Source organism: Anser brachyrhynchus, assembly GCF_964034855.1.
Source record: "Anser brachyrhynchus genome assembly, chromosome: 10".
Taxonomy (NCBI): domain Eukaryota; kingdom Metazoa; phylum Chordata; class Aves; order Anseriformes; family Anatidae; genus Anser; species Anser brachyrhynchus.
In genome coordinates, this window is record NC_137705.1 from 18,033,753 (window position 1) to 18,061,309 (window position 27,557).

Sequence of the window (27,557 nt, forward strand, 5' to 3'; positions counted from 1 at the left end):
GGGCTTCCTGATAGTATTTTTCTGGCGTCTATGTCTTAAAGCAACCACTTGCTTAAAATGTATGTTAGTAGATTTGCCTTGCCCTTGTGCTGTTTATCATTCAGAGTTTAAATACAAAAGGTAAGGGACTTCCAACAAAATAGTATGTATGTAACTGATATTCTTCGGTCTTTAGAAGATATTCTAAAATGTTATTATTCTCAAAGCAAATGAATCATTCTTACCCAAACATCAGCAAGCTAAACATGGTATTTATACAATGACCATTGGGACCGTTTGTAGATTCTATGTTTGCTTTGCTAAATCCATCTTTATTTGCAACAAGAATTCTGTTATTGATAAATATTTTCTTTTAGGGATTTTGTGTAATATTTATTCTGGAAATTTCCACTGAAACCACAGAGGACAACTCGTATTTAAATCAATGATTCTATTTCCCCTTAGGAAGCTGCTGTAGAAAGCAAGGAATGACTTTCAATTTATGGGAATGTTGAGACAAGTTTGCCAATAGCCAGCTTGTTTTCCAGCACTGACTTTTAGATGTTGCTTTATGTCTTCACTGCTTTTTTGAATTTGACTCTTACTTCTTTACCCACAACCCATGTCAAATGATTTAATTATCCTTCCCATTCAAAATCTTTGCTGCTAGTGCTAAGGATTATGCAAACCATTGCCTACTTCACCCTATCAATATTTTTCTTGCAACTCAATGTCAAGGTAGAAAATAGTTTCAAATTACTTAGTTTCAGAAATAAGGTAGAAAATTTAAAAGAAAAGAGCTGTGATACAGGAGATTGTTTGTGATTTTAACTAATGTCTTCAAAATACATCTAAAACTTGTCTTTGTCCTGAACTGTAAAATAACTGTTGCTGTAATTTAACATTCAATTCTGAGAAAAGTCAGATTATGCATCTGGCAAACTCACTTGTGGTCCTTTCAGAAAAGATATAATCATTGTATTATGTTCTCTCCACTGGCCATATTCTTCCAACTCTTTGTTGTGATGGGTTTTGTTTTCCTTTTTTGTGGGCTTGCCTGTTTGTTTATAATAGAGATGATATGGACGCTACCACCAGGTTACCAAGGTCACAGAAACTGTCCTTTTATATTTTTTCTAAGTGCTCTTGGGTGCAAGATTATCAACTTTTTATCAGGTTTAACAAATTACTTAGTTGCAGAATTCCTTTTGCCAGGGAAGCACCAGATTTATTTTCTAGAGTCACAAATGCTAACAGGGTCAGGAAACAGGAACTTCATTCAGACCCAGTGTCTGGCCTATGCAGTTGCTACTAACATCTGATGGAGGTTCAAGTCCCCCTATGTTCAGTACAGCTGAAGATAGGCCATTTCAAGGGCATTTCATGTAGGTATACATATAATATGCATTTTGCACTATACTCCAGTTCTTTTTGCTTTGATGCTGAATTAGAACTGTGAAATAATAGTTGCAGAATAACCCAATACATCTAACAATCCTCTGGTAACAGTTTTTTTTTTTAAACAAAGTGATGATCAGAATTTTGTTATCTTCTAGTCTTTTCCCGCAGTGTATGACATTCAGATGTTAAATGCAAAAAGCAACTTCATGCAGAACTGCGACAGGCTGAGTGCTATACAACTTCATGGCAATGTCAGAGAACGTGTTACTGTCATAGCCTTTGTCTGTCGTAACTCTGGCTCTTAAGAACAATAGAGATGCAGGACTGGTTGTTTTTTGAGTGGGAGACTGTGATGTGAGGGTGTGAAATTACTGCAGGAGATCACACTGGTGATTCATGGGGATATGCTTTCTACTGTATCAGATACTGGACTAATGCCATAGCTTGGTGGCATATGATACCATGAGAGTTTTCTCTTAAGAGCAACTAAGACTGAGTCTGAACGTTCTCATAATCAAACGTCTAACTCTGTTACAAGAGTAGCACTTCAAGGCTGTAAGTCAAATACTGGTCCTCCAAATATCCTTCTGAGTCCTCATATTTCAAAAAGCCCTGTGTTGTTGCGTAATGACTCCTCATAAAAAACTTTTGCCTGCTTTGTGAAGAATGATGACAGGTTTTACGATTGCACTTTGCTCTCTTAATCTATGTACTACTACATTTTTGGCAGATCAAGTATTCTTCACTTCCATTCTTAGTGTTGCCATTTGGCACCAGCAACACTTCAAAGGTAAATTCTCTAAGTGCATACGGATTCCTTGGAGTGGAAGGTGTTATGGACATATGATATGAAAACATTATTGTTATGTTTTATATACGTACATTATTTTTAGAGATTTCATCATTTTTATGCTTTATATACATTATTTTTAGAAATTTCATAAAGTACACTGAAATAAAAGAATAGCTATTTCATTCTTATACATTACAGCCAAACTGTAAGCTATTGAACTGGCATCCATTATCCCCTCCCTTCTGAAATGTCCTTGAAATTCCTCCTCTGTTTTGGTAGTGTGGAAATTAAGCTGTAGGTTGTGAAAATAACGTGAAGCTGAAACCTGAGAAGAACTGTCTGACAAGTATAATTCATTATTAGATCATTCAGACTTAAGGCATGCATAGTGCCAAAGAGTTCGGTGATTGCAGGTAAAGGTGTACCTTCACATTTTTTAAACCAAGTAGATCACCTCCACTATGCATATATTCCCTGATTAAACAGAAAAATGAGGAAGAATTTAAAGGAATACCTAAACCTGAGAGAATGTGTAATTTAAGGAATTTAGGGAAAATTTAGGGAGAACCACGATGGGAATAGTCTTAAGTGTTCAATTATAGGAGATTAGTTGAAGCTGTTACTGTTAACAGCATGCTTTAAAAGCTGACAGCTTCTAAAGCTGTCAGAAATTATATATAACATACATATGTTTTCATAGGAAAAGGTTGTCATAGGCAAAAGACAGTAAAACAGAGAAAGTTTCTGTCTTTTGTTGTTTATTACAAATGATAAACAGCCATGCAATTTTGCTATTTCACCATCATTTAAAAATCAGTCATAGGGGCTGAATGTCTTAAGATATTGTTTGTTCTGCTCTGCAGTTATTAGTCCCAGCTGCAGTAGCTGACCAGCTGTGGACGTTCTGATGAGACAAGTCATATGCTCGGAGGCTGTCCTGAGTAATATTCGAATCCAGAGGTCTGCTCTGTGGTCCTTTATGTTTAACAGTGTAAGGTTGTGTGGGGAATTTTACATTTCTGTGAAAATAGTCCATAGAACATGATGGTTTTATGCAGTGCAGAATTACTAGTCAAATGTATTTGCCTGCACCAAGTGAGAATGCACACCTAACGCTTTTCAAATGGTGCTCCAATCATCTGCTCTAAATGATTAATAAGCACAAGCAGAAAATAGCTCCAGATTTACCTAATGTTCGCATGATTATTTTTGTAAACACTTCATTTAGGCCTTCTCAGCCATCTTTCCAAGCATTGTCAAAACAGAAATGTTGCTATTTTTGGTTAGATTTTCTCAGTTTGTTTGATCTTCATGATGACACTGAGTGATGTATCGGGGAAAGCACCAGAAATGTTGATTTGCAGCTGACAGTAAGCATGTGGTTTAAGATCAAATGAGAGAACTAATCTAAATATTTGCAGAATACTTACAGGTTTCTAAAGTTTTCCAAAGGTAGTGACTGAACTTTGTGAGAACTATAAGTTTGTATTTTGTTAATTAGTTTGTGTGAAATTAATACAAAGATATGGTTACAGCTTCTCTTAGTTTCAAATAAGCTAGAATTAGTTTTAAAAGATATGGAGGGACTTGTACTTTTGTTCTGTTAGCTGTCCTACTTTTTCCTAAGTCCTTGCTGAGATAAGGTTAAGACTGGAATTTAAATGGCGTTGAGGAAGAAGCCAAGATAAGAATCAGAATATAATTAACGTCGTATCATCTCTCAAACAACCAAGGCTGGCCAGTGCTGCTATTTACCAGTAAAAAGAGGTGGAAGAGTTCTAGTTTTCCACATAATATGTTAGTGTTGTCTGCGGTATGAGTCTGTAGGTGTTATGCAATGGGTATGAATATTTTACACCAAACAAAAGTCCACACCACCAACCATTTTTTTTGTCTCCTCTTCCAAATTCTCTCTATTTCAGTTCAGCTTTGTAGATGTTTGGTAAGCAGTTTTAACTCTTGTGGTGGCAAGACTCTGGCATAGCAGATTTTTTAGGAAATCTAATCTGAGTCTATGTATAAAATCAGGAAGGTTTGGTTAAATAACCCCCTTTAATTGCTCTAGAAATGTTTCAAAGATGCCATCCTGCAATGCTGTGAAGAAAAGAAGCATCTTAAATCTACATTTTTTTTTTTGGGGGGGGAGTAATTTCCTAATACTGGAGTGCTAGTTCCTCAGTTTATTTCATGTAGGCAATCTGTATGTCAAGCCTCCTTTATGAAGTGGAAACGTACCTATGTTTCTTTGACAGGTGCTGTGTCCCAGGGCCAGAGCCTCCTTCTCCAGTCAGGGTGAGGCCTTCTTGCATATTGTGGAGGATACTGACAGAAATCTGTGAGTGTTGAGGGAATAGAAGGCGCGAGGTGGGGACCTTTTGCTGTTGACAGATGCGATTCAAGCCCCTCTCGCCGAGGCGGAGCTCAGAGCCACCCTCACCGGTGTCACCGCGCAGTGCCCGCCGGTGCCCTGACATTTTGCGAGCCCCCGCACTGCGAGAGGCGAACGTTAGCGCCATGACGAGCGATGAAGGCTGAGGGTCCCCCACATCCCCCCAGGACTCCCCTTCTCCCCTCCCTCCGCGGGGCTCCGGGGCCTGAGGGGCGCCCACCCAGGAGCCCAGGGCCGAGCCCGCTGACTGGGGGGCGCCGCTGCGCGCCCCCTGCAGCCGCGGCGGAGCTGGGCGCGGCGCCGGCCTCTCCCCGCTGAGGGGAGCCCCAGCCCTGCCGGGGGAGGCGAGGCGAGCCTCCGCTGGGGCCGGCACCTCGGCGGGGAGGGGAGAGGCGCTGCCCGCCCCCCCCCCCCGGGGCTTCCCCGCTCGCCGCGGCCCCGCTAAGTCTGACGGAGCGCCGCCGCCGCCGCCCACCGCAGCGCAGCGGCCCGGCGCAGGAGGGAGGCGCCGTGCGCGGCCCCACTCCCCGGGCGCCGCCGCCGCTGCTGAGGGGACAGCGGCCGCCTCCGCGCTCCCGGCGGCTCCGCTCGGCTCGGCTCCGCTCGCCGGCTCAGGTAGGAGCAGGAGTCCGGCACGGCCCGGCTCTGCCGGCGCTGCTTGGGGGCTTCAGGGAGCGGCGACCCCCGGGGGGGCTCCCTCAGGGCTGCCCCGCGCTGAGGTGACCTTGAGCGGCGGGCAGCGGGATGCGGCTGAGCGATGTTCCCTCGGGGCGGTGGATGCGGGCGGCTTCTGCCCGGGGTCGCCCTGCGGGGCAGAGGCTCTGACCGCTCGCACAGCCCTCGGGGCTCCGTTGCGAGAGGCGGCGGTTTCGGCAGCGACGGGGACGGGCGGGCAGAGGTGGCCGCGCTGCCCCGGGCGCGGGGCGAGCGAAGGGCTGAAGCCCCCCCGGGCCCTCCCCGTCCCGCGCCCGGCGGGGGGCAGCTCCCCGCGGCCGGGCACGGCCCCAAGCTGGGGAAGGTGCCGCTAAAAACGCTGCTTTCGGAGCCAGGAGGGAGGCTTCTGCTCCCCCGCCGCCGTGAGCTGGGGCTGCGGGGAGCCGAGGGAAGGAGCAGCCGCTTCCAGGGGCGGGGATCTCGCCCCGCTCCTGTACCGCCGAGCTGCGGGGCCGGGCTCGTTCCCCGCTCCCACGTCTGACGAGGGGCAGCTCGCGGAGCCTCGCAGCTCTCCGGCGGGGCACCAGGAGCAGCGCCGAGCCGCAGGCACCCGGCGTTACCGGCCCGAAGGAGCCGTGCCCTCCTCCGACCTCTGCCTGCAGGGCCCGGGGTGCTGCGGGCGGGGGGTCCGCTCGTGTACCCCATTAAACTGTCAAAAAGTTGGCTGCTTCTTGTGTGTTTCTGGCTGATCATTTTCACTTTTTTTTTTTCTTTTCCATCTTATTGTCGTGCTGTTTTATCACCTTACACCGACACAACCTAATTCTGTGCTAATACTTTCTTTACTTCCTTTTCATCTACAACGTATTTTGTAGTAAAGTGACATTTGAGGAGCACCGATACCAAGATAAGGTGATGTGAAGACAGGGAAGCTAAAAGCAAAGGCGTAGAGTAGGACTTCACTGCCACTGAAATAAACTACAGTGTAAGTTTATAAACAGCGTCAAAGTTGACAGGGCTGTAACTCAACCCCCACGCAGTGAAAAGGGACCTTTTCCAGAATACAGATACGTCGCTGGCGGATACTGCCGGCCCTGGGTGCGTAGGGAGGTCTTTGAAGATGAGTGGGACCGCGTATGGTCAGGTTTGCAAGCAGCTCTTTGTTTCTGATCCTGTCCACTCACCTTCACGTAACTCGCTTTAATGTGGCCACTGAAATGGAATCCAACATTTTCAGGATGTTTATGTGAAGGAGTGGTGGCTTGTGTACGTCTGTGTGTCTTGCTATTAAAGTAGCTCAGTATTCTTGAAAATGACTTTATGATCTAATGTTGACCTCCATTTTGACGGTGAGCATTGCTGGAAGTTCTTCCTAACACAAAAGAATCTGTATCAACCGCTTAGTTTAGCATCAGTATTAACATTTTGACTTTAACATTGAATTAAATGAATATTTTAATTTTACAATGCAGAGTATTATTTTACCTTTAATTTGCACTTGATATCATTACCAGTGTTGTGTCTTGTTCACATGCTATAAATTCAGTACCACAACCTCTTAATTTTCCAAGTGTTATTGGATCCAAATTTCTGGCATGTTTCCCTAATCAAACTGTATCTTATAACCATTCAATTGCCTGTTTGCTGATTAACTGAAGAATGTTTTTCTTGTTTTTTTTTTTTTTTTGACAAGTTCTATAGGGAGATGACAGTTAATAAAATTGCACGTTGTTTGTGGTGCTGTCACCTTGATGGGATTCAGTTTGGAGGAATGCAGTGGGGAGAGCAAATGGACCGTGGGAATACCCAGTAGTTTGATTTTCCTCAACGAAGCCTCTTGGTGTCCCTTGATGCCGTGGAGTGCCACACCTGGCCTTTCACCCCCGCTTCAGAGGGGTGGGAGTTTCTGCTACATCCCGTGTCACCCATCAGACACAGCGTAGCACCGCGGGCAGCATTAGTTACCTGCTTGTAGGTAGCTGAGTCAGACCTGGTGCACCTCTCTGGTTCCACATCCTTTGTTAGCTAAGAATAAAGCACTGGAGATCAACTACCACAGCAGCTTTGGTGATGGGACCATAAAGTAGGACTATTTGCCTGAATATAGATAATCCTCTAGGTGTTAGCTTAGAGTTTATCTATATTAACAACAGCTGCATTTTACGGTTACCTGTTCATAACTTAAAATAGTTTAAAATCTAGAAAGTGAGCGTAAACAAACTTTCTCATACTCAAAAATTCCCTATAACACGCACTGCAACTTCAGAGTAGGTGCAGGATGATGAATGTAGTTGTGGAAAAATGTCTGTATGGACCATGAGGAAAAAGTAGAGTAACTGTACAAGACCAAAAAGATTTTTGGTGATGGTCTGATGGGAGCTGATAGCAGGAGAGAGAATCTGGAATGGGAAGAAAGTTCACATCTAAACAAAGCTGTGTGGCTGCTGAAATCTTTTAAAATAAACATCTGAATGAAGTTCAAACTTCTGATAAAGCTTACCATCGGAATGTGTGTCAGATAAACTTAAGAATTCTGCTTCAAAACAAAGCTAAGTATAAAAAAAAACAAAGATTAGTATAAATGCAAACTATTTCTTTTGTGAATATATATGACAAATGCAAAAGGTAAAATAGTTTTGACTATTTGAAAAGAAAAAATCTAAAATCTTTGAGAAAGGAAAAATGAACATGGATAAATAATATTTACGTGTAGCAGGATAATAGACGTGACAGTAATGCATGTAATAGCGGCAGAGATACACGTTGGTCTCTGTATTTGTTTTACAAAATTATTAGTTAGATCAATTTTTTTTTCTGAAGCTTACTCTGAATAAAGTTCATCTTCCATAAACAGAGTTATTTAGCATTGAAATATTTCAGACTTCTATTTTATAGGTGTAGCCAACTCTTTTACATTTAGTGCATCTAATATAATATAATCTATATTATATAATAATGATCTGTATTCTAACTGAAGTGTTAACTGGCATTTTTCTGGGTCTTTGGTGTAGAAGGTCTTGTCTTCACGGATTCTGCACCTTACATTCCGAATTCTTGAATATTTTGCAGCATATAAATAAAATAGCTCGTGTGCTGCAGGGACGCCCTCCACACGCTGGAATGTAAACTAAAAAGGCTTTAGATGTTTCTTAGAGGCAGACGTTGCTACATATTAACACATACAATAGCAAGTGTATTTTGGAGGGTTCATTGCATACCTTGAGTCCTGCAGAAAAATAACATCAGTTCTGAACGAGCCTGAGTTTCCTCAGTCCAGATGCTCAGGTCAGCACCCTCACAGCCTCAGTCGCTGTTCTCTTGTGCAAGCTTCTTTATCTGCATGCAGCTACTTCTCTCCTTTGGTCTTAAGGACTGGCACTGCTGGCAGATCTTACAGGCTTCCCATGGCTCCTGTTTCTGGGCCACGCACCCCCATAACAGCTCAGCTCCCTGGCACTGTCACATTGAGTGCCGAGTGCGTGTGAAGGCCACATTGTGGTGTGGCTTCTGAGCGTGAGAGAGCAACAACAGTGATATCGTGTACTAGGTAGTACAGTGTCAATACAAGGGTCTTTGTTTCCACAGTGAATTTCTTCATTGTGTGGCGGAATGCCTTTAAAAGTAACAGTGCTGGGGCTTTCGGAACCCCAACGGGTTTCTTTCACTGATGCTTCCTGTGAGGGAGGTGCCCGGTCCTGCCTGCATGGAGCACTCTGATTGTGTATGCAGTGTAGGTGTATATGTAAACCATCAAATAGGTTTGCAAATTCATCAGGGAGGGATTAGTCTTAATTGTTGAAGCTGGGGCAGGGTTCAGAGCTGTGAGACTGAAGCGTGTTTCCCTCTCCCACCTGCCAAGCTTGGCCTTGGATGTACATCTTGTGTTCTGAGCAATTTTGTGCAGCCCGAAGCCCACAAGACTGCAGCTTTCTATATACAGTATTTACATTTCTAAGCTTAATAAATCATTAATTCTGTAGTGTTTGTGGAATTACCTATAGCCTAACTTACCTATTAACACACCTACAACAATTTTCATTCAGCTGCACCAGGGTTATGTCTAATGTAGAATCAGCCAGCAGGGCTGAAGAGTGTTTAAAGATATCACAATTGCTGCTGTCCACTCCACGTTACATGCACGCTTTAGGATTCAGGAGTTTTCTGATGAGTGTTGAGGCTTTCTTTTGGTGGTTAATAGTGAAAATAACACTAGATTATTCCTTTTGATTTCTCCCTGGAAGCAGGAGATGCTTTTCAAGCCTCTGCATTGCTGTATTGTGTGGAAGTCAGTGTCACCTTGAATATAGATTTGCTGAACATATATATTGTGTCCTGCTTATTGAATAGCCGTTCTTCATCAGTGGAAGCTATTCCTGCTAACGGGAAATCTGCCATCGTGGAAGATGTAATTGCATTCAGAATGTACAGAAGAGGCCCCTATATTAGACTATTCAGTGTTTCAGTTTTTGTATTGCAAGTTTTGTCTTGATGTTTTAAACCTTTCAGTAATACTGATATTTTTTAAACAGGCTAATGATGTAAGAAGCTTGAAATAATATGAAGCTTGTGTGTGGGGAATGTTCTCTGTAACCAAAATTGAAATTCCCAATAGGTTGATGGGTTCCTGAAAAGCATTTGCATAGGTGTCTTAAAATGTTTTTAGGTGGGATAATGAAGATCATAGATAATCAAGAGAAAATAAAAAAGGCCTTTGCTAATGTCAGATTACTTAGCAATTTTGTTGGTAGCAGTTGCTGAAGCTTAAGGTAAATTCAACTTTTTCCCCAAAACACTGAAGATTTTTATTCTTTGTCACCTGAAGAAATTGTTCTGTGTGTTTTCAGGTGGTGCTGGTCTACAGTTTCTGTGAAAGCAAAATGCTACCTTTGAGAATAAAGTTACACCAGAAAACTAATTAATGGCAATATTAGGTATATATGCGACTGTTTTGCTATGTTAAAGTTGTAGTCTTAAGTTAAAATGTATTTTTAATGCATTGTTTTATTCTACAAAACCTACAAATCATTCACAAGCATTTTCTTAGCACATAAAATATTTTACTAGCTTTAACTCATTTTTTATGTTTTAAAAATAGAAGACTGGCATGAATTTTGGCCTATATATGGTAGAAGGTAATTACATGAAGAAAAAATGGTGAAAATAAATAAATAATAATATATGTATGTATGGAAAAGATCTATGCCGTGTTATTGGATTCTTCTTAATTATAGTAATCACTGGCTGTCCAAAAGACCTGTCAAAAAGTAAGCCCATTCATTTTTAAAATGTGCAAAACCCACAATAATCATTCTGAAAAAGGTAGACTGAGTCTTCCTGAAAGATTAAATACTCTGAAAAAATCATGTGGTATACGTTGTAGCCTTTCTGGTTTTGTCAAGTGCTGGAGGATTTGAGAGAAATGGGAGGAAGAAAATGCCCTTATAATCTGTGAGGTTTGTTTCCTTCAAAAGATACAGTATTCTGGTGCTTTTTGTTTGACCCAACAGTGTTCACTATATATTTTTTGTTGGCACTGCTACCGCTTATTGCTCCCTAGCTAAATAAGATGACAAGATGGGATTGCATTTACTGTGAATGTCCTTGTGATTTTCATTTTGTTTTCCTTTTTTTTTTGACTCTCATTTTGCAAGTTTCTTGAGAGTGGAGAAAATGGAAAGGCTACTTTATGTACGGCATTCCTGTTATACATCCTGGTGTGACATAGGACTTATTTAAAAATACCAGTATATTATTTGTTACTGATAGTCTGCAGTGGCTTCCAGATCCCTTCCAGCAGAACTCAGCCTCGCTCTGTTTTGTATTTTTGCTTCATTTGTAGATTTGGACTTCCTTTGCTTCCAGTTTACTGCTGAGGAATTTCTGCAATATATTAAGTTTTCTTTTTCAGTTTGCTTGTGTCCACTAGTGGATTGAAGATGGTACAAACCTTACTCACCTACTTCACAAACATTTTTCTCTACTAACATTTGTCTGGCTGTCAAACATGCTCTTTCAGTGTGCTACAAAAAATTCCATCCCAGGGATGGAATACAAGGACCTGAGCACCCCTTAAGCTTCAATTTCATATCAATCCTTACTGTCCTATGAAAATATCACGTTGGGCAGTTACTGAGTGGCCTTATTGTAGCCAATGTACACTATCAATTACTGCTTTTCCATTCTATATAAGGATGGTTTACCATATCACAAGGGAAATTTCTTTGATTTGACATCTTGATTATTTTCCGGCACCTAATCCTTCAGGTGCTTATGTGATGGTTTAACTTGCTTCCACATTTTCTTGGGCATAAAAGAGAGGTGGATTGGTTTGCAGTTTCTCGTCGCAGACTCGCTTCTTTTGAAGTTGCATACTGGGTTTGCCTCTTCACAGTCCTTTGGGAACTTTACCCTTTCTTTGTGCATTATTGAATATAATAGCTAATGTTTGGGGATGGCTTTAGGTAATTCCTCAACTCCTCTGCAGTGAATTTCAACAGGCCCTATCAAACTGAGTACGTCTGGCTTCTCTTGACATTTTTTAGCCTGTTCTTTATTCTTCTGGCCTGTATTCTTGGTAAAATCAATTTTGATTTTTTTTTTCATTCTCCATTATCCTTTAGACATTAAAAGAATATGAAGGAGATACTGAATGCTTCAGCTTTTTCTTAACCATCTGTTATTTTCTCTCCTTTCCCATTAAATCCTAGAACCGTTGCTTATCTTTGTCTCCCATTTACTTCTGCTGTATTTATAGATCCCTTTTTGGTTGTCTTTTTATGTCCCTCATTAGTTGTTGATCCTTTTGTGTGTTGGCTCATCTGGATCATAGCCGAGACATTTCTGCCATTCTTTTCTACCTGTTCTTTGTTTAGTGTTCTTGGATCACCTTTTGTACGATCTCTTCTGATAGTCAAAGCCTTTAAAAGACTCTGGATGTAAAAATAATTGTCTCTCCCAATGCTACTTCTATTTCTTTTGCATTGAGATAATCTGTTGCACTATTTTATACAGGCTTTGTTAATAACTGTCAGGTTTCCTGAACTCCTGGACTCTAAGATCATCTCTTCAGGAGACATTACCAATCATTTGACTGAGTTTGTTGAAGTCGCTGCCCTGAATTCCACTTCGTCTTTTTTTGTGCTTCTTTCACATCTTCCATTTAATACAATGGTGAATTCTCTCAGCTTCTGGTAATGCTCACCTGAAATGTATTGCTGCCCTTAAGATCTCAGTCAATACTTTCCTATTAATCAGAATAAAATGCAACTGCAGCTTTAGTAACATCTTCCATAGTTGTATCTTTATCTTGTTTGCCCAGCTCCACCTTGGTAATATAACATGCCTCCTCCTCAAGGCAGCAGCCTGAAAAGATGAAAAAAAAAATGCCTCTGTGTGATGGCCAGGGCATGGCATGGAGCAACTAAGGCTGTGTGTTATTACTTGCTTTGTTAGGCGATGTTTTCTGACTTCATTCAAGTTGCTTGCCTTTGCTGGGCTGTTGTTTCGGATTAATAATTAAACCACCACAGTATGTACTTAACCTGCATGTCTCAAGGGTTAATTCATTACTATTTGTAAAGCTACTGAGAATTTCGGGTGGAAAGTGCTACTGTAAGTGCAAAGCAATGCAAGATGTTTCTGATGTTACTCAAAAGGAGTATTAAAGCCACTTACAGAGGAGTGAAGCGTGGTTTTTTGTATGCATACAGAAACAACCCAGTTTCTTCCCAGTGTAAAAATACCAGTTTTCTTGGTGTTCCTCTTGCAGGCGCTGTGCTGAGAACCAGTGCGTCTCAGGTAGAAGAACCTGCCTAGAACAGAAAACCTTTTCAGTTAAAATTTCTTCCTGCTTGAAGGAGGAATATCCTGCTTGTGAACTTAGCTCTAAGTCATGCGTTCCTGTCAAGAGACCATTTCCAAGTTGCATTTATGGCTTGATTGTCTAATAAGTTACAGATAACACAGTAGAAATATTTAATGTGTTAAGGGCAAGATTTCTAAAAAGGGGAGGAATGGAAGCCAAATGGCATTTGGCTTGTCAGTGGGGTTTGTGCATCTACATCACTTGGATGTTTTTGAAAATTGCACTCTAAATTGGTGGCTAATAGAGAACTTCCCATTATAATGGTATAAAAGGCTTATAAGTCACTATTAATAATTCAGCTGAAGATTACTGGAGTCTGCTTCAGTACCTCCTGAAAAGGGTGAAGACTTTCTGTCATTGATTCAGTGTCTGTGGGTTATGTTGCTGGGGTGCTCTGGTGAAACAGTGTGTTTGGGGGGACGATTTTGCCCCCTTTGATGCATGTAGACAGCCAAGACTGAAAGTCATAAGTTACAGGAGAAACTGATGGTGGGGATGCCTTTGACGCAGTCTGCCTAGGAGCAGTGGGATGTATGAGATCCTGTTCCGTGGAGTGCAGGGAGAATCAGGCACAGGGCGTTTCTCTGTTAGCTTCCCCCGGCAGAAGCTCAGAGGTGGATTTGCAGGGGAAGGGAGCGGGAGGTGGGCGAAGCAGTGGCTGTTGCTGCTGTGCAGCACGGGCTCTGCATCAGAAGGAGCAGCAGCGGTGCCCTGCCTGCCCTCCCAGCCTCCCTCCGCCAGCACACAGACGCGCCCGGTGCCGCAGCCTTCGCAGTTACGCATCAGTGAGGAGCTCGCTGTTTTCTCCTTCCATCTCTATCTTTTACTGTCTGCCTCTCCTCTTTTGTTTTATCTCTTCCCATTCTCAAAAGATATCTAGATGAATCCTTCCCCATTAAACCATGTGAACACCAAACACTTATATGTGCTATTGCTTTGGATGGATACATGCCTTTTACATCCATTTTAAAGGAGGAATGTCAATTAAACCTACCAGTTTTATCCAACCAGATTTTCAGTCATCCCAGAAACACAGTACTATCTTTGGGTAATCTGTGTATAAATATAAAAAAAGAAGCCCCATGTATATTTTTGTGGGGAGACACAAAATCTGTAAAAGAACAACAGTGGATCACTGGCATTTTTAGCAAAGCAAACCTGATATTTAGAGATTTTTAGTGAGATGTGGAATTTTTGTTAGCACATCAATATCTGTGGACAGTGAATGGTTAATAAAGCAAACATTTGTGAGAATGTTTGTTAACCCTGAAAGGTGAGCTGATGTGTCCAGATCCCTCTGCCATGGAGAGAGAGAGTTTTCTACAGGAGTCCCCACAGCCAATGGTGTTGAACTGGAAGTCACTGGGAAGTGTTCTTTGTCTTCTCACTACCCCGCTTACTGCTTGGCACCCTGCCTCTGCAGTGGTAATGGATGCACAATGCTGATGTCTTTTCAAGCTGAATAAAACTCTACTTCGGACGTGATCCTGCCTGAATCTCTGTGCCTGTGGAACAGAGTGCTGCTCACTGAAGGATGCCTGGACAAGTTTGAACCCTTACAGGTGCATACATTAGTGTTTAGTTCTCATGAAAAGGCCTTCCTGAGGGGGGGAAGGCTTTTCCAGCCTGTTGTTGCATGCGACTTCTGGCTTTATAACCTCCCTACGATTCAGTCCAATTTATTTTTTTATTTTTTTATTTTTTGCATGTACTTCTGTAAATATGGCCAAAGAAAGATGAGATAAGTGAAGCTTATGATATCCACCCTGATTTTAAACCTATGACTTTTGGAAGAAAATTGTGTCCCTAAATGCTTTGCTCTGCTAGGGGAAAGTATGCAGAAGGAAAAGCCATAGGATGACTATAAGTGTTGAACAATAAAACCGGAACAAAAAGCTTTCTATAAATAGTAGTGTGGTCCCAGTTCAGCAAAGTACTTAAGCATATGCCTAAATCCTTCCTTGTTCAGCAAAGCACTTACATGTGCATTTGAATTTTGCTGAAATAAAGCATTAAATATCAGGCTTAAGTGCTCTGTTGAATTAGGGGCTATATCTGTGCCGACAGGCCTGGAGAGAAGGAAGGTTTTCTGCATGGGAAAATGGAATGCTGTAGCGTAACATTTTCTATGAAACTTCTGGCATGATGCACTGACTAATTAACTTGGAGAATGACTGGACATTAAAGTATTAGAGAGTCATTGTGTTCTGATATTCCCCAAATTGTCCCTTTTGTTATTGGCAAATTGGTCAGACGTAATGATAGCAGCTGCCTTTCTAACAGTAGGACCTGTATTAGCTATTGAAGTGAATTTTCAGTTTCTTAGAAAAACAAATGCAATAATGATTTTCCCTGTGACATCAGTGGAGCAGTCTGTACTCAGGAATTCAAAATGTGAGCTGCTTGATCCAGGTGCCTCAATTAGCCCTCTTGTCAAGGAGTTTGCAAATACAGGTAAAGACCATTTTGTACAGAGACTTATTTTCTCAGAAACTATTTAGCTTCTGTTTTCTTAAAATACGATCTATTAAAGAATTTCACATTTTCAAGGTATTAATCACTTTTGAAACTCTCCTGCAGGGATCATAAGTACTGGCAGCTATTTTTAGTCATCTTGTCTCTGAAGAGGTTTCACATAATGTTAACACAGTGGCTGTGATGGCTGGCTGGATCGATCAGAAAGTGATATTTAAGAACTCCGTCTCGATCGGGTTAAAGTAAAGAAAATACAACTCATCCTGATTGTTTATAACACAGATATGTATGGGTAACCAGATGGTGTTTTCATCTGTGTGAGCATGCAGGTTGTAAAACTTACTTCCAACGGGATGGAAAACTCCCTTTGTCTCTCACTTGTCTGAGATTCGGGGATACAGACTTGGCTTTTGAGAAACCTGGATCCCAGTCCCTCTTTGACTGACAGCATAGCGTTCAGATTTTGGATCACTCGACGTTAATCAGACCCAGGATTCCCCAAATGTAGTTCGGTATATTAGTTATGACAGTCAACTCTTTTTTTTTTCCTTTCTGATTGAAATCTTTGGGAAGTAGGTAAGTAGATAAGTCAATAAAGTCCAAACGTTTCTGCCCTGATGTTGTAATTACACAGAATTACCGTGGTGATTTGGAGAATATATTGTGGCTAGTGGGTCTAGAAGACCAATTTCAGAAATGTTCTTTGAACTACTGGGGCTTTTTAAAAAGCAGCCTGCAGAGCCCAAGTCGTAGCTGGTGCTAATTGCCTATCAGAGTGCCAAGGCACACTTCCATTGCTTTGATTACTTCACTGTTTTTCTGTTGAGCAAATCTGTATACCTATTTCTTGCGTGTGATAAATCCCTATCAGGAAAAGCACACTGTAAGAATGGTTAATTCAAATATTATATGTTTGAGCTGATTAAAGAAATTCTAATCTGGTTCTTTACATAGGAAGTTATAAAGCAGTTTCATAATTTAAAACACATCAAGTCTATAAAGTTATAATAAGCTCATGTAAATCTCCCCAGTGTAATAAAGTGGAAATATTTCAACTGAACAATTAAAAAGCCCTGCAAATATTTGAGTGAAAGTCCCTTGTTGCTTTACATTATATTTGATTAGAGCGGATGCAGCTTTGAAGAAGTGCCATTTTGATCTGATTCAAAAGGTCAGCTGTTACGAATCGTGGTTAATGTCAAAATGTTCTTTTACTTCATGTGCTGCGCTTGGCGCTCTGAGTTACACAAAACAGCTTTCTCTGTTTTGAATTTCAAACTGCTTGAGCAGCGGTTTCTGCAGCAGGGATCAGAATATCCACTGGAGACAGGATCGAAATACGGAAATCGGTGTGTAGAATGGCATGTCACTTCTTTTAAAATTAATGAAGTTATACTACGTGATGTAATTAAGTAGGTTGGTAGATAAGAAACTAATGAGCTGGTCGTCATGAAATGTGCAGATGGAGTAACTTCCAATGGGCTGTTGCAGTGGAAATGACAGATTAGACTGGAAGTAAACTGATGAATTTTGGTGATCCAATGCTGAAATGTACATGCAATGAAGCAAGCTGGTTTTGCAAGTCCTTATCAATCTTCCTTTTCAAAACACTGAAAATAAGCTTAGCATTTATAGTGAAATGTTCAGGAGCTGTTTTGTTAAGGTACCGTGGCAAATAAGTTCTTAAATTATTTACTCCGATGGTGGTGCCAGAGATATTTAAATCTTGGTTCCAGGAGAAGGAATAGTATTTTAAAGCTGTATGTCAAGCATCATCGCTAAATTTAATTAACCAAAAATCTTGTAGTTTTTTATTTAAAACGAAATTTGCACTAAACTGAATAGCTATCTATTCCTATTTGGAAACAATTCCATTTCTCTACTGCAACAGGATTTAGCTATATGTTAGAGAATATTGTGAGTGAAATTGAACAAAATGGTCATGATTATTAAATACTTTTGTTGACTAAATAAAGGAAGAAGTGGTGGAGAAATATGAACGATCATTACTTCCTTTGCCATTCTTGCTGTGAGTTTCTCTGCAGAGAGCTTTCAACAGAATTTAACCTAGGCAGGGCTTCGTCAGCTGGATACATTCTCCCCTCTCCCTTCCTTCGCCTCCTTGGGAAATTGAAATCAAATTACATTGTGCAGCAGATTAGTAGTGAGTTGAGTAATCAACTTGCAGAGGCAGTGATGACCTGGAAGCTTGGTTGTAAGTTTCTTTTTTTTTTTTTAAACCTAATCCTGTCTTGTGGCATTTTCCTAGGTACTTCCTTTCTGTTTGAGATGGATGGCAAGTGAATATGGAAGTAAGGATGTAATAATGGAGGAAAAAATGTATCTGTCAATTCAGAAATATTTATTTTTTTTATTCCAAATTCTTCCTGAAGGTGGAAGGCAGGTTTCCTTCAGCTACATTCACGTGTCAGCTATTGTGTGTGCTCGTGCTTTAACAGGGTGGTACTGATGCTATCTTCTCATAGTCGCTTTTCTAATTCTTACGCAGCAAGATTGTAGGCATTCGAAGGTACAGCAACACAGGATAAAATATATTGTCCTGAGAAATTCTGAGTATATTTTAAAGTGTTTGTTTTGGTTTAGTTTTGTCTTTTACAGTGTGCTCTCCAGGAAACCTTTTAGCTCTGGAAGAGCTGGTGAGGAACTGAAGTTCTTCTCAGATTAGTCCAACTGTGTAAGCTTGCTGTATTCAGCATATTTATTTATATAAATAGCTTCTTGAGATCATCATAAGGTAAAGGCTTGTATTTAAATACAATGTGCATTAAGAAATATACTTCAGAAGATGCTTCTTATCATGCTTATTATCTCATCTCTCTGAGGGACAAATAGCTTCTCATGTATGTGGATCCAGGAGTTAAAAGTAACCAGTATCTTCTGTGAAGTGCTCCCTATCTATAAATATTTGTGAAGCCCTGCCCAACTATAAATAGTGAGGAAGGCTACAGGCTGAAGATTCCATCTTAGAAGATCCCAGCTTCAGTGAGGAGGGTGCTAGAACACTGTAGCAACTGGGGCAACAAAGGGGTATGCTCTTGTAAATGAGGACTCGGCTGTGATGATACAGCCAGAATACTAAATTAATTGATTGAATTTTCTGTTCTCTGGCACAGGTTTTTCTATGCATCATCTTCACGATATGTGATAGTTTCCTTACAAGTTGTGGTTCCTGGAACTGGATAACAAAACAACCTTAGGTTTCTTTTTTAACTCTCCTTAAAAGAAAAGTCCTTCATAATTGTGCAGGGAAAAAAAAAAAGCTCCAAATGTTGCTTTTTAAAAAGAACCAACCCCACGGTTTTTCCTATGCCTACTTCATCCGTTTTGGAGGGAGTGACCTGATTAGGTTTTTTTTCAGTTTCTTGGTAATAATGTCTTGAAGATAATTCTGGGGCTGCTTTGGAAGACAGTCCCCCGCAACAGTGCTCAGCATTAATACAGTGTGTAACATTGCCCTTTCAATGTTCAATTGAGAGTGTAAAATAACATTTAAACTCAGTGGGACAGAAGCACACATAAAGTGGACTATGCAGTTGCCAGCAGGTTGAAATCCACAGACATAGAATCGTTTAATGAAGTTGAGGAAACTGGCTGAAAATAAAGGAAGTATATATAAATTTAAGCCTTGATGTGATCTGTGTTGCCTTTTTACTGAAATATTACAGAAATAATGTAGTAGCAATCAGTTTTTTTTTTTCCTGAGCTCTTTCCTCTTCTTTCCTCTGGGAATTAATGCAAGTTTTGTAAGATAAGCTCAAACTTGGTATCAAAGCTCCACGAATAAGGCATATATTAGTCAGCTATAGTATATCGAATTCCATTGTAGTTATAGTGAGCGAAAACTGATGTTAGAATAAATCCTCCAAATACTAATTCAAATTGTAGACTTAAGAAGAAGAATTTCAAGAAAATATTTGATATATGCAAAAACATTTAAGGACCAGTGAAGTTATAACATGGGGTAGTCACAGATTAGGATATTCTGTAATCTCTCCGCTCTGTGCAGTCTCAAGAGCGAAGGGGATGCCATCTGAAATCGGTATTCAGCACAGTATGGCTGACTTGTGAACACGTGCTATTAAATATGACATGTTTCTCTGCAGACAGCAGAGTTGTATGTTGTGTTGATTTTCAGTATGAAAAATTTTAGGTGTAATGACTTTGTGAAGTGGATGAAAGCATAAGAAATTAATTATGTTTCCAGGGCTCTTCCACAAGAGTACGAGTTAGACTCTCAGATGGGAAACTGTGTTTAGTGACTGCCATTTCTCATAATCGAGTTTTACTTCCCCTGTCTAGCAATATTAAAGATGGAAGAAAATTAGCATTTGGAAAGTTGGGATTGAATTGACTACAGGAGCTGAGTTTTGTGACCTAAGGTAACTGAACCAGGGCAAGCAGAACAAATACCTTGGCTATGACGAACTTTATGGAATAAAATGGGCGAGATTTTTTATTTTTATTTTTTTTTCCAGACAGCAGTTACCCCAATTACTCCAAGTATTGAATTGACAAGGACCTTGAAAAACTTTTGATGTGTTTATATTAATGCATTATTAATGTGAGAAAATTCTGAGGGGGGAAAAGAGGAAGTGGCATCTGATGAGGCAAAACCTGGTCCTCAGGCCATCATTCCTAAAACTCCACAGAAAACCCACAAAGAAGCAGAGGAGAGTGGTAGGGGTTTGTCTACAATTGTGCTTTCTTTCCCTGGGGAACTAAGAGGAGCCACTGTGTAGGACTCCTTTGTGGGAAAAGGGCAAATAGACCTGACATCCCTGTGCTGCACTCACTATCCTGTTGGCATTGCTGGACTTCAGGTAGGGTTTTCCATTTATGTTGAGTTTGTTCTGTAGGCTGTAGGCACATTTGTAATTGAATCAGGTGGGACTGCTCGCTCTTGGGACATTTTCTCATTGTTTATCTCCTTTTGTACTTCTTTCCTGAGAATTCAGTGGTTTATTTCAGTAGAAGTGTTTTGCTAATCCGATAGTTTATGAACTTTCTCACATAGCCATCAGTGGACCAATAGAAGTAGAATATGCAGGATAAATTAAAAATCTACTGCCATGTGGATTTTCTGCATTAGAGAATTTAAATTCTATTATGTTTTTACATTAGAGAAATTAAAATTAATATGAATGTTATCATCTGAAGATAATTAGTGCATAAAATAGGCAAAATACTCATCTGAAAATAAGCACTGTTACCAAGGGCAATAATACTGTTAAGCAGAGACATTAATAGCATGTATCAAAACCACATTTTAATTTCAGTTGTCCTTTAGGAAACATCAATATGTTATTCTTCTTTTGCCTTCCCCACTGATGTGACCTTTTGTAGTTCCTATGTAAAAGCAGAGAAAAAACAGTCCAAGAATTGTGGGGTAGACACACAGCAGTTAAAGCTGAATGCATTTCTAAGCTATTGATTATTAAAAAAAAAAAAAGTCAATACATCATCATTCTAATGGTAATCTCTGAGTTCAGAGTATGAGTGAAGAATGCAATCTGCTTGCTTTGCTCAGGATTACTCAGTTGGGAGGTAGAAGAGAACCACACATCTCAGATGGTGATCTGTAGCCTTTCTTAACATGTCTTACAACATTACTTTCAATTTCTGCTTTTCAGTGTGCATTAAATACCTTTAATTTTCAGTTAAATTCCTCTTTATTTAGCTGTTTTGAAAGATAAGCCATAAACATTTATAAATTGCAATTACGGAGACATTTCATTGCTGTATAAATAAATGCTTTTGAACACAGACAGAAGAATTCTCCACGGAGTCACTTGATTGTGTGCATTAACTATAAAATTCACTTTCTGCTGAGTAATTGTAACAGGCTCAGAAGTACAACCGATACAGACTGAGCATAGCTGCACAGAGATCGTTATAGATCTGGCAATGACTTTTAGCAAAAATTGTAACCGTAATTTTGTTCAGTACTGTTCTTGTCACGTTGCTAATTCCATGTCAGTGATTCCAAATGCTTCACAGTGTCATGGCAGAATATAGAAATGGCAAGTTTTAAAGTAAGCGGCATGAATGTGAGGAATAATTATTTATATGAACAGAGAAGATAAACCTTTAGGAGTGTATTCGAATAAATCAAAAGCCTTATGAATTACGGTTGCCAAGACAGGACTGTGCTGTTTGAAGACTTAGCACATATGGATTGGTAAAATTTCATACGTGAAACGTTTGGGAAAACCCAAAAAATGATGAAAATGGTGCATGTCTGACTCACCTGATTCTTCTGTACTCTTTGCTTTGGCAAAGAGAAGTGTGTGTGCCTGCATATGCGTTATCGTTTAATTACAACTCTGAGTAAATGGTGAACGTGTGCATGTACATAAACACACACACACTGTCCTCAGTATCATTTAATTACCTCCCAGAGCAAACAGTCTTTCTGTTTCCTGTATCCTGGGGCACAGAAGGAATGTTTTTTGTTGGTTTGTTTGTTTGTTTTGGGGGGTTGTGGTTTAGGGACAGTAGCCTAAGCATTTATTTGAAAGATGTCATTTCGTATCTGACAACTGAATAGAATACAGAAACATAGCAGAGATGTCAGAAAAAAATTCAAAGAACATTACACCTTCTTGACATTTAAATATCTTGCATTGTATGAGATTGTTTTTTATGTCTTCCTTGCATCTTGCTAATGTGTTTGATTTCTACATATACAGCATGAACATTAAAAATGTGATATGAGATGCTTTTATCCATAAACAATTAGAGGAAATATGGTGCGTATTTATTCTTTGCAAGTGGGTAAATACATTCATATATGTATACACAGATGTCCATATTTCTTATTTGTTTTGGGTTCTCATACTTTGTAAGAAAAGATATTAACAGTAGGAATAAAAATCAATTAGCTCTTAAGAGTTGAAATTAGCAGAGCACCTTGGTTGCACAGAATAATTTCAATTTTTATTAGATTTTATTAAATTTAACTTTATTAAATTTTATTTAGATTTATCAAATTATTTTTTCCCTAATGTATTTTTTGTGTTATTTTTGTTGTTTAGATTTATTTTTGTATTTAACCCAATTCTAAAAGAATTAATACAAATTAAAGAGGTACAAAGGCTGAATTTCACAATAATTCATAAAAGAAGTTTATAGCAGGTCTGTTTTCCAATTTCTAAGGTGTTATTTTTGTAAATGGTTTAACTTACTTATCTTTATTATTATATAACTTAAGCTTAATTGGACAATATGTCTTTATAACTGGTTGTACAAAATGAGCCTTGAACATATTTGCTAAAATATTCTATCAGGGAAGTTGTAACTGACCTCAGACCTGAATGTTTTGCTGTCTTTGATATCAGCTCCCCAGGAGGGAGAGAAAAACAAGCTGATAGCTCAACGGCTTACTAACAGGGTGTCATTATTTTATTTGTATCTATCTATCTGCTCGCAGTCATGCTGCTGATTCAGCTTCAGCTGAATGTTGTTTGGACTATTCAAGTGAGTTAAGAGTCCTCAGTCAGTTTACCAGTAGACAGTTGTTTAAAGCAGAAAACTAAAAATAAAATTAAAAAGTGATCACTAATTGGCATCCTGTTGGTTGGCTCAGCAAGAGACTACTGAGACAGAAATACTATTTATGCAGTGCCTGGGTACCACTGTAATAAAAATGAATAATAACTGAGCTGCTTTCTCATCCTTGGAAGTGGTCCTTCCACTCCTGGGTTGGAGGCTTGTTTGTGTAACAACTGCCCTCTGAGCTGTGCCTCTTCTGCAAGTAAGTAATAGACTTCAAGCTGCATAACCTTTTATCCTCGCTGAAATATTAATTATTTTCAGCATTCCAAACTGAGCACAAAGGGGTTGAAATAAAAATGCTGATTGTTGAGGAAGAGAGGATGCTGTAAGAGAAGACCTCAAAAGAAGTCGTCGTACAAAACCCACTTACTGCAATTTTGGTTATTTTTCTGTTTCTTTATTAACTATTTCCTTGGCCCATGCTTTTTCTCTAGACCTTGGCAAAGAGCTTAGAGACAGTTTCCTGTTGATGGCATCAAAGGCAGGGAATCAATTGCTTGCATTTTCCCAAAGGAAGCTGTGAAGTCTTGCTGTCTCACCCTTTCAGTACCATCAGCCTTTTTAGGAACAGCAGTGGTTAAAAATGAAAGTCCTCCCCAAACTTTGGACTTTGGTTTTGGTTTAGGGAAGGGGAGCACACCTGGTTTTGGTTTAGGGAAGGGGAGCACACCGGAGTCCTGAAAGACATCCCCTAGGCATGCCCATAGGTACCAAGTGATGGCATGCATTCTTGTGTTAATTGTATGGGCACTTATGTTGGGAGAATCTGAAGACTTTACCCAGCTCTGGGGAGCACACTCGCATTCCGCACTGAATTAAAATCACTGTGTTATTACTGAGCCAAGGTTGGTAAATTTTGTTTGCTTTCATTTTCATAGTGGCTGCACCAAATATTTTGCAAGAAAGAAAACCAGATTGAATTGAAACAGCAATTATAGAATTGTTGGCAAAACAATGTATAATGCTTTGCTTTTCAGACTAAAATATTTGCCAGCTCAATTAAAGCTGTTTCCCAGATTTCAAGATTCACCTAATTTCAAGAAAATGAAAACATTATAAAAATATTTTAACATGAGACATGAAATTGTCCAAAAAGAAATATTTCACTTTGATTTCAAAATAAGATGTTTTATATTCTGAAACATTTGTTCTGATCTTTTTTCCAGTTTAGCCTCTTGGTCAACTCTGACTTCATCTAATAATTGGTTTTAGTCCTGACCTCTTTCCCCTACTCGTGCACTCCCTAGCTATCCCCAAGACACACTCGATTTTTTCTGTAGCGTGCTGGATGTATTATTACCATTCCCATTTACTTCTGCAAAATGTTCCTCTGCTGACTGAATGTCATTTGGAGCAATGACATGCCCTTTACTGAGGTTTTCAATCGACTGCAGTTTGACTGACTGCTCAAGAAAACTCAGTCCATTTACTTCCAGAATGAGTGCATGATAAGTGATGTGGACAACCCCCACCAGAAGTACTGAAAGTAGGAAGATCTAACTTCTCTGTATTCTTTTGTTCATATTCTAATTCTCAAGATGGATTAAAATCTAAAGCATGTATTATTTTTAGGCTCATCGAGAAATGCAGACATGCATAATTCAGAACAGAGTAGGACCATGCTCTATGCCAGTAGCTTTTATCTGAAATAAATGTAGTTATTTCTTCACACAGTGCATTCCCCACCATCTGATTTTGTTACAATAGCTATATGTGCTACTATATGGTGTGTAGTAAAAGCAACATATGTGTTTTTATCTGATAAGTAATCCAAAAGCTTTTCGTTCGTTTCAGTGTAGTAGTGAGAAATGTTGCTATTGCAGGCTTGGATTAAAATTATTTAACTCTGGAAAAATTATTTAATGAAGAATTGCTAAAATTAAATTTCAGGCCAGGATATACCAGTGCAAAGGATGAGAAAAGGTGCAATATGAAGCTGTTAGTGATGGGTCATGTACGTCAGCGACTGTGTTGCTCAGTGGCATTTCCTGTCATCTGCTCTGAAGACTCGTGTGTATCTGCTAATCATCGTTCCTGGTTTTAAATGCAAAGTCTCTTTGCTTTGATCTCCTATGCTCCTGCAGCCCTGCCTAATGTAGCTGTTAGGCAGGCTTTTCATGGGCCAAATAATATTTGTCAAAAAATCCAGAGAAAAATGTCTGCCCGCAATTTTCTTATTTGCATATACATTTGGGCTTCCTCCTAGCTCAGGCTTGGCTTTTCTTTCCTTTCCGTCCATTAAAATCTGCCGAGCAACGAGCTCATTGCAGCACTTTTCCCTTCTCCGTTTCTTCTGCAGAAGAATCGCCTGTGTAAATCACTGAAATGGCATCGCTGATTGCCCCAGTCCTGTAATGGAGCTGGAACTCTAACAGTGATTCATCTTTGGGTCTGCTCAAGGTCTACAAATATGAAAGAAAGGAGAAATAGTTTGAATTACATAGAGAAAGTTTTGTTGTGAATTCCCAATGCTACTTGAAGTCCACTGACTGTTGTAGATGATCAATATTGTCTATCATGGTTTTTATATTATTATTATTATTATTATTATTATTATTATTATTATTATTATTATTATCATCATTTTATCCAACTATCCAATTAACTTCTTTTTCTTTTTCTTGTTTCACTGGGAGGCAAAGCCCAGAGCTTTGCTGGTGCGTTCAGACCTTGCTGGTATGTTGTACCAATATCAAAAAGAAAAGGGATTCTTTTTACTCCCTTGGATATTTTGCAAGTTCCAGCTCTCACTAGGAGAGCAGCAAGGCATACCTGACTTACCTAGAAGATTGCATTAGAATTTTCTCCAGTATTTTTTTTTCTATCTACCTCCAAGCCTAACGGAGAGGAGGAGTGAATATCTTCTCTCCCTATCAGATAATCCACAAAATGTTTTGATAAAGTGCCTGTATGGTTACCTCTATGAGAGGAGGTAATGACAAACCACGAGAGTGGGGCAGCTGCATTGCCAGAATGGCACTGTAGCAAGGACTCTTTAATTTTCACAAACCTCAGAGTCAAACAGTGAAAATGATCGTTGTCAGAAAAAAATATTGACACAACTGTGTGGTGGGTAGTGTCTGCTGGAACCGCACCATTGCATTAGCTAGTAAATGCTAATGCACTTCTAGTTTTATAAGCATTTGAAATAACTCTCTAATGTGCCAAATGTTTAGAAGTAAGTCATCTTTCCAAAACAGAACACCTACGAGACAGATTTAAAGACTTGAAATTCCCATAAGAGGTATAACCGATGTCCTTTACTTATTCTTTAAAAGTTTTAAAACGTGTAAATATATTCCTACAGATTTCTCTGCCTGCTGGCTGAAAGGAATCCAAACTTTCACTGCCAATAAAGGCAAAGGGGGGAACTGGATCTGAGGCAAACAAAAATGTTTTGGTGAAATAGGATTAGTTTTTAAATCTCAAAAAAGCTTGTGGAGTCATGCAAAACAGAAAAGAGAGGTTTAGCCTGCATAGAAACAGAATCACATGAGTGCAATATCATTCAGACTTTCACTCATGTGACGTTTGGTTGTTGTTGGAGACAAATCTTTGAGAAAAGAAGTACAGTAGTTTTTATAGATAAGGAGCTCAATTTCCCTGGCTTTTTGCAGTACATGAAATACAATTATTGCAAGGGAGATGAAGTGGGAATATGGCAAATACTCTTCTAATAGAGCTGCCTGTGTGTTTTCTTTAAACAGTGAGTTTTTTTTTTTTTTTTTGAAGTTAGGGGATGGTGTTTGACCTGTGGGCTGTAACACCAGGTTCAGTGTGCGCACCTGCTATCACAAGTAGTTGTAAGAGAATGACAAGTGAAGATGCAATGAAAAAAGGGAGGTCGGGGGGCTGTTGGCTAGAATGAGATGTTTGTTTGTGTGCAGGAACTGCACAGTCCCTTCCTTCATTTTCTTGTGGACCTCTTTGAATCTTTGTCCATACCCACAGTGTGCATTGAAGGCTAGAGTCCTAACGGCCATCAGTAGCTGCAGAGTGCTTTGTGCCTGTTCTGCTTGCCCAGAAACACAAAGGACACCGCCTTCTTCCCGGGACTCCGTTCCTCTCAATTGCTGCATTCTCACCATCAGTGCTGCTTGCATTTGGGCTGCAGGAGTGTTTTGCATTAGTACATTACTTGCAGGTTTTCTTGGTGTTTTTAAAAACCTGGGGGTAGTCTGAAATGAACTTTAGTGCTTCAGCTTATTCCAAGGCAGCACACAAAGTTAACACTCTGTTTCCTGGAGGAATGCTGCATCTCCAAACTCCTCAGCACAAGGACAGAACTTGTCAGTTGTGTTGGAATGGGACTAGAAAATGGCAGAAGTCTGAGGGAATTCAAGTGGCAAATCCCCCTGCAAAAGGTTTTCTTTAGGAGGAAATTCCGCCAGTGCTGCCTCCACCACCTTTCAGCTGAGTTTGTGGCA

General features: G+C 39.9%; 1 protein-coding gene across 19 annotated transcripts in view; it reads left to right on the forward strand.

Annotated features, from left to right (window-relative positions):
* Positions 1-27,557, forward strand: part of ATP2B2 (ATPase plasma membrane Ca2+ transporting 2) — a 415,848-nt gene that overhangs the window by 1,754 nt on the left and 386,537 nt on the right. For 17 of the 19 annotated variants that reach the window (XM_080606717.1, XM_080606707.1, XM_080606709.1 and 14 more), the window contains exon 1: positions 4,768-5,177. The exons of the other annotated variants lie outside the window; for them this stretch is intronic. The gene's annotated coding sequence lies outside the window, so the exon portion shown is untranslated. Of the gene's footprint in view, positions 1-4,767; positions 5,178-27,557 lie in introns of those variants that run through there. 19 annotated transcript variants of the gene reach the window in all.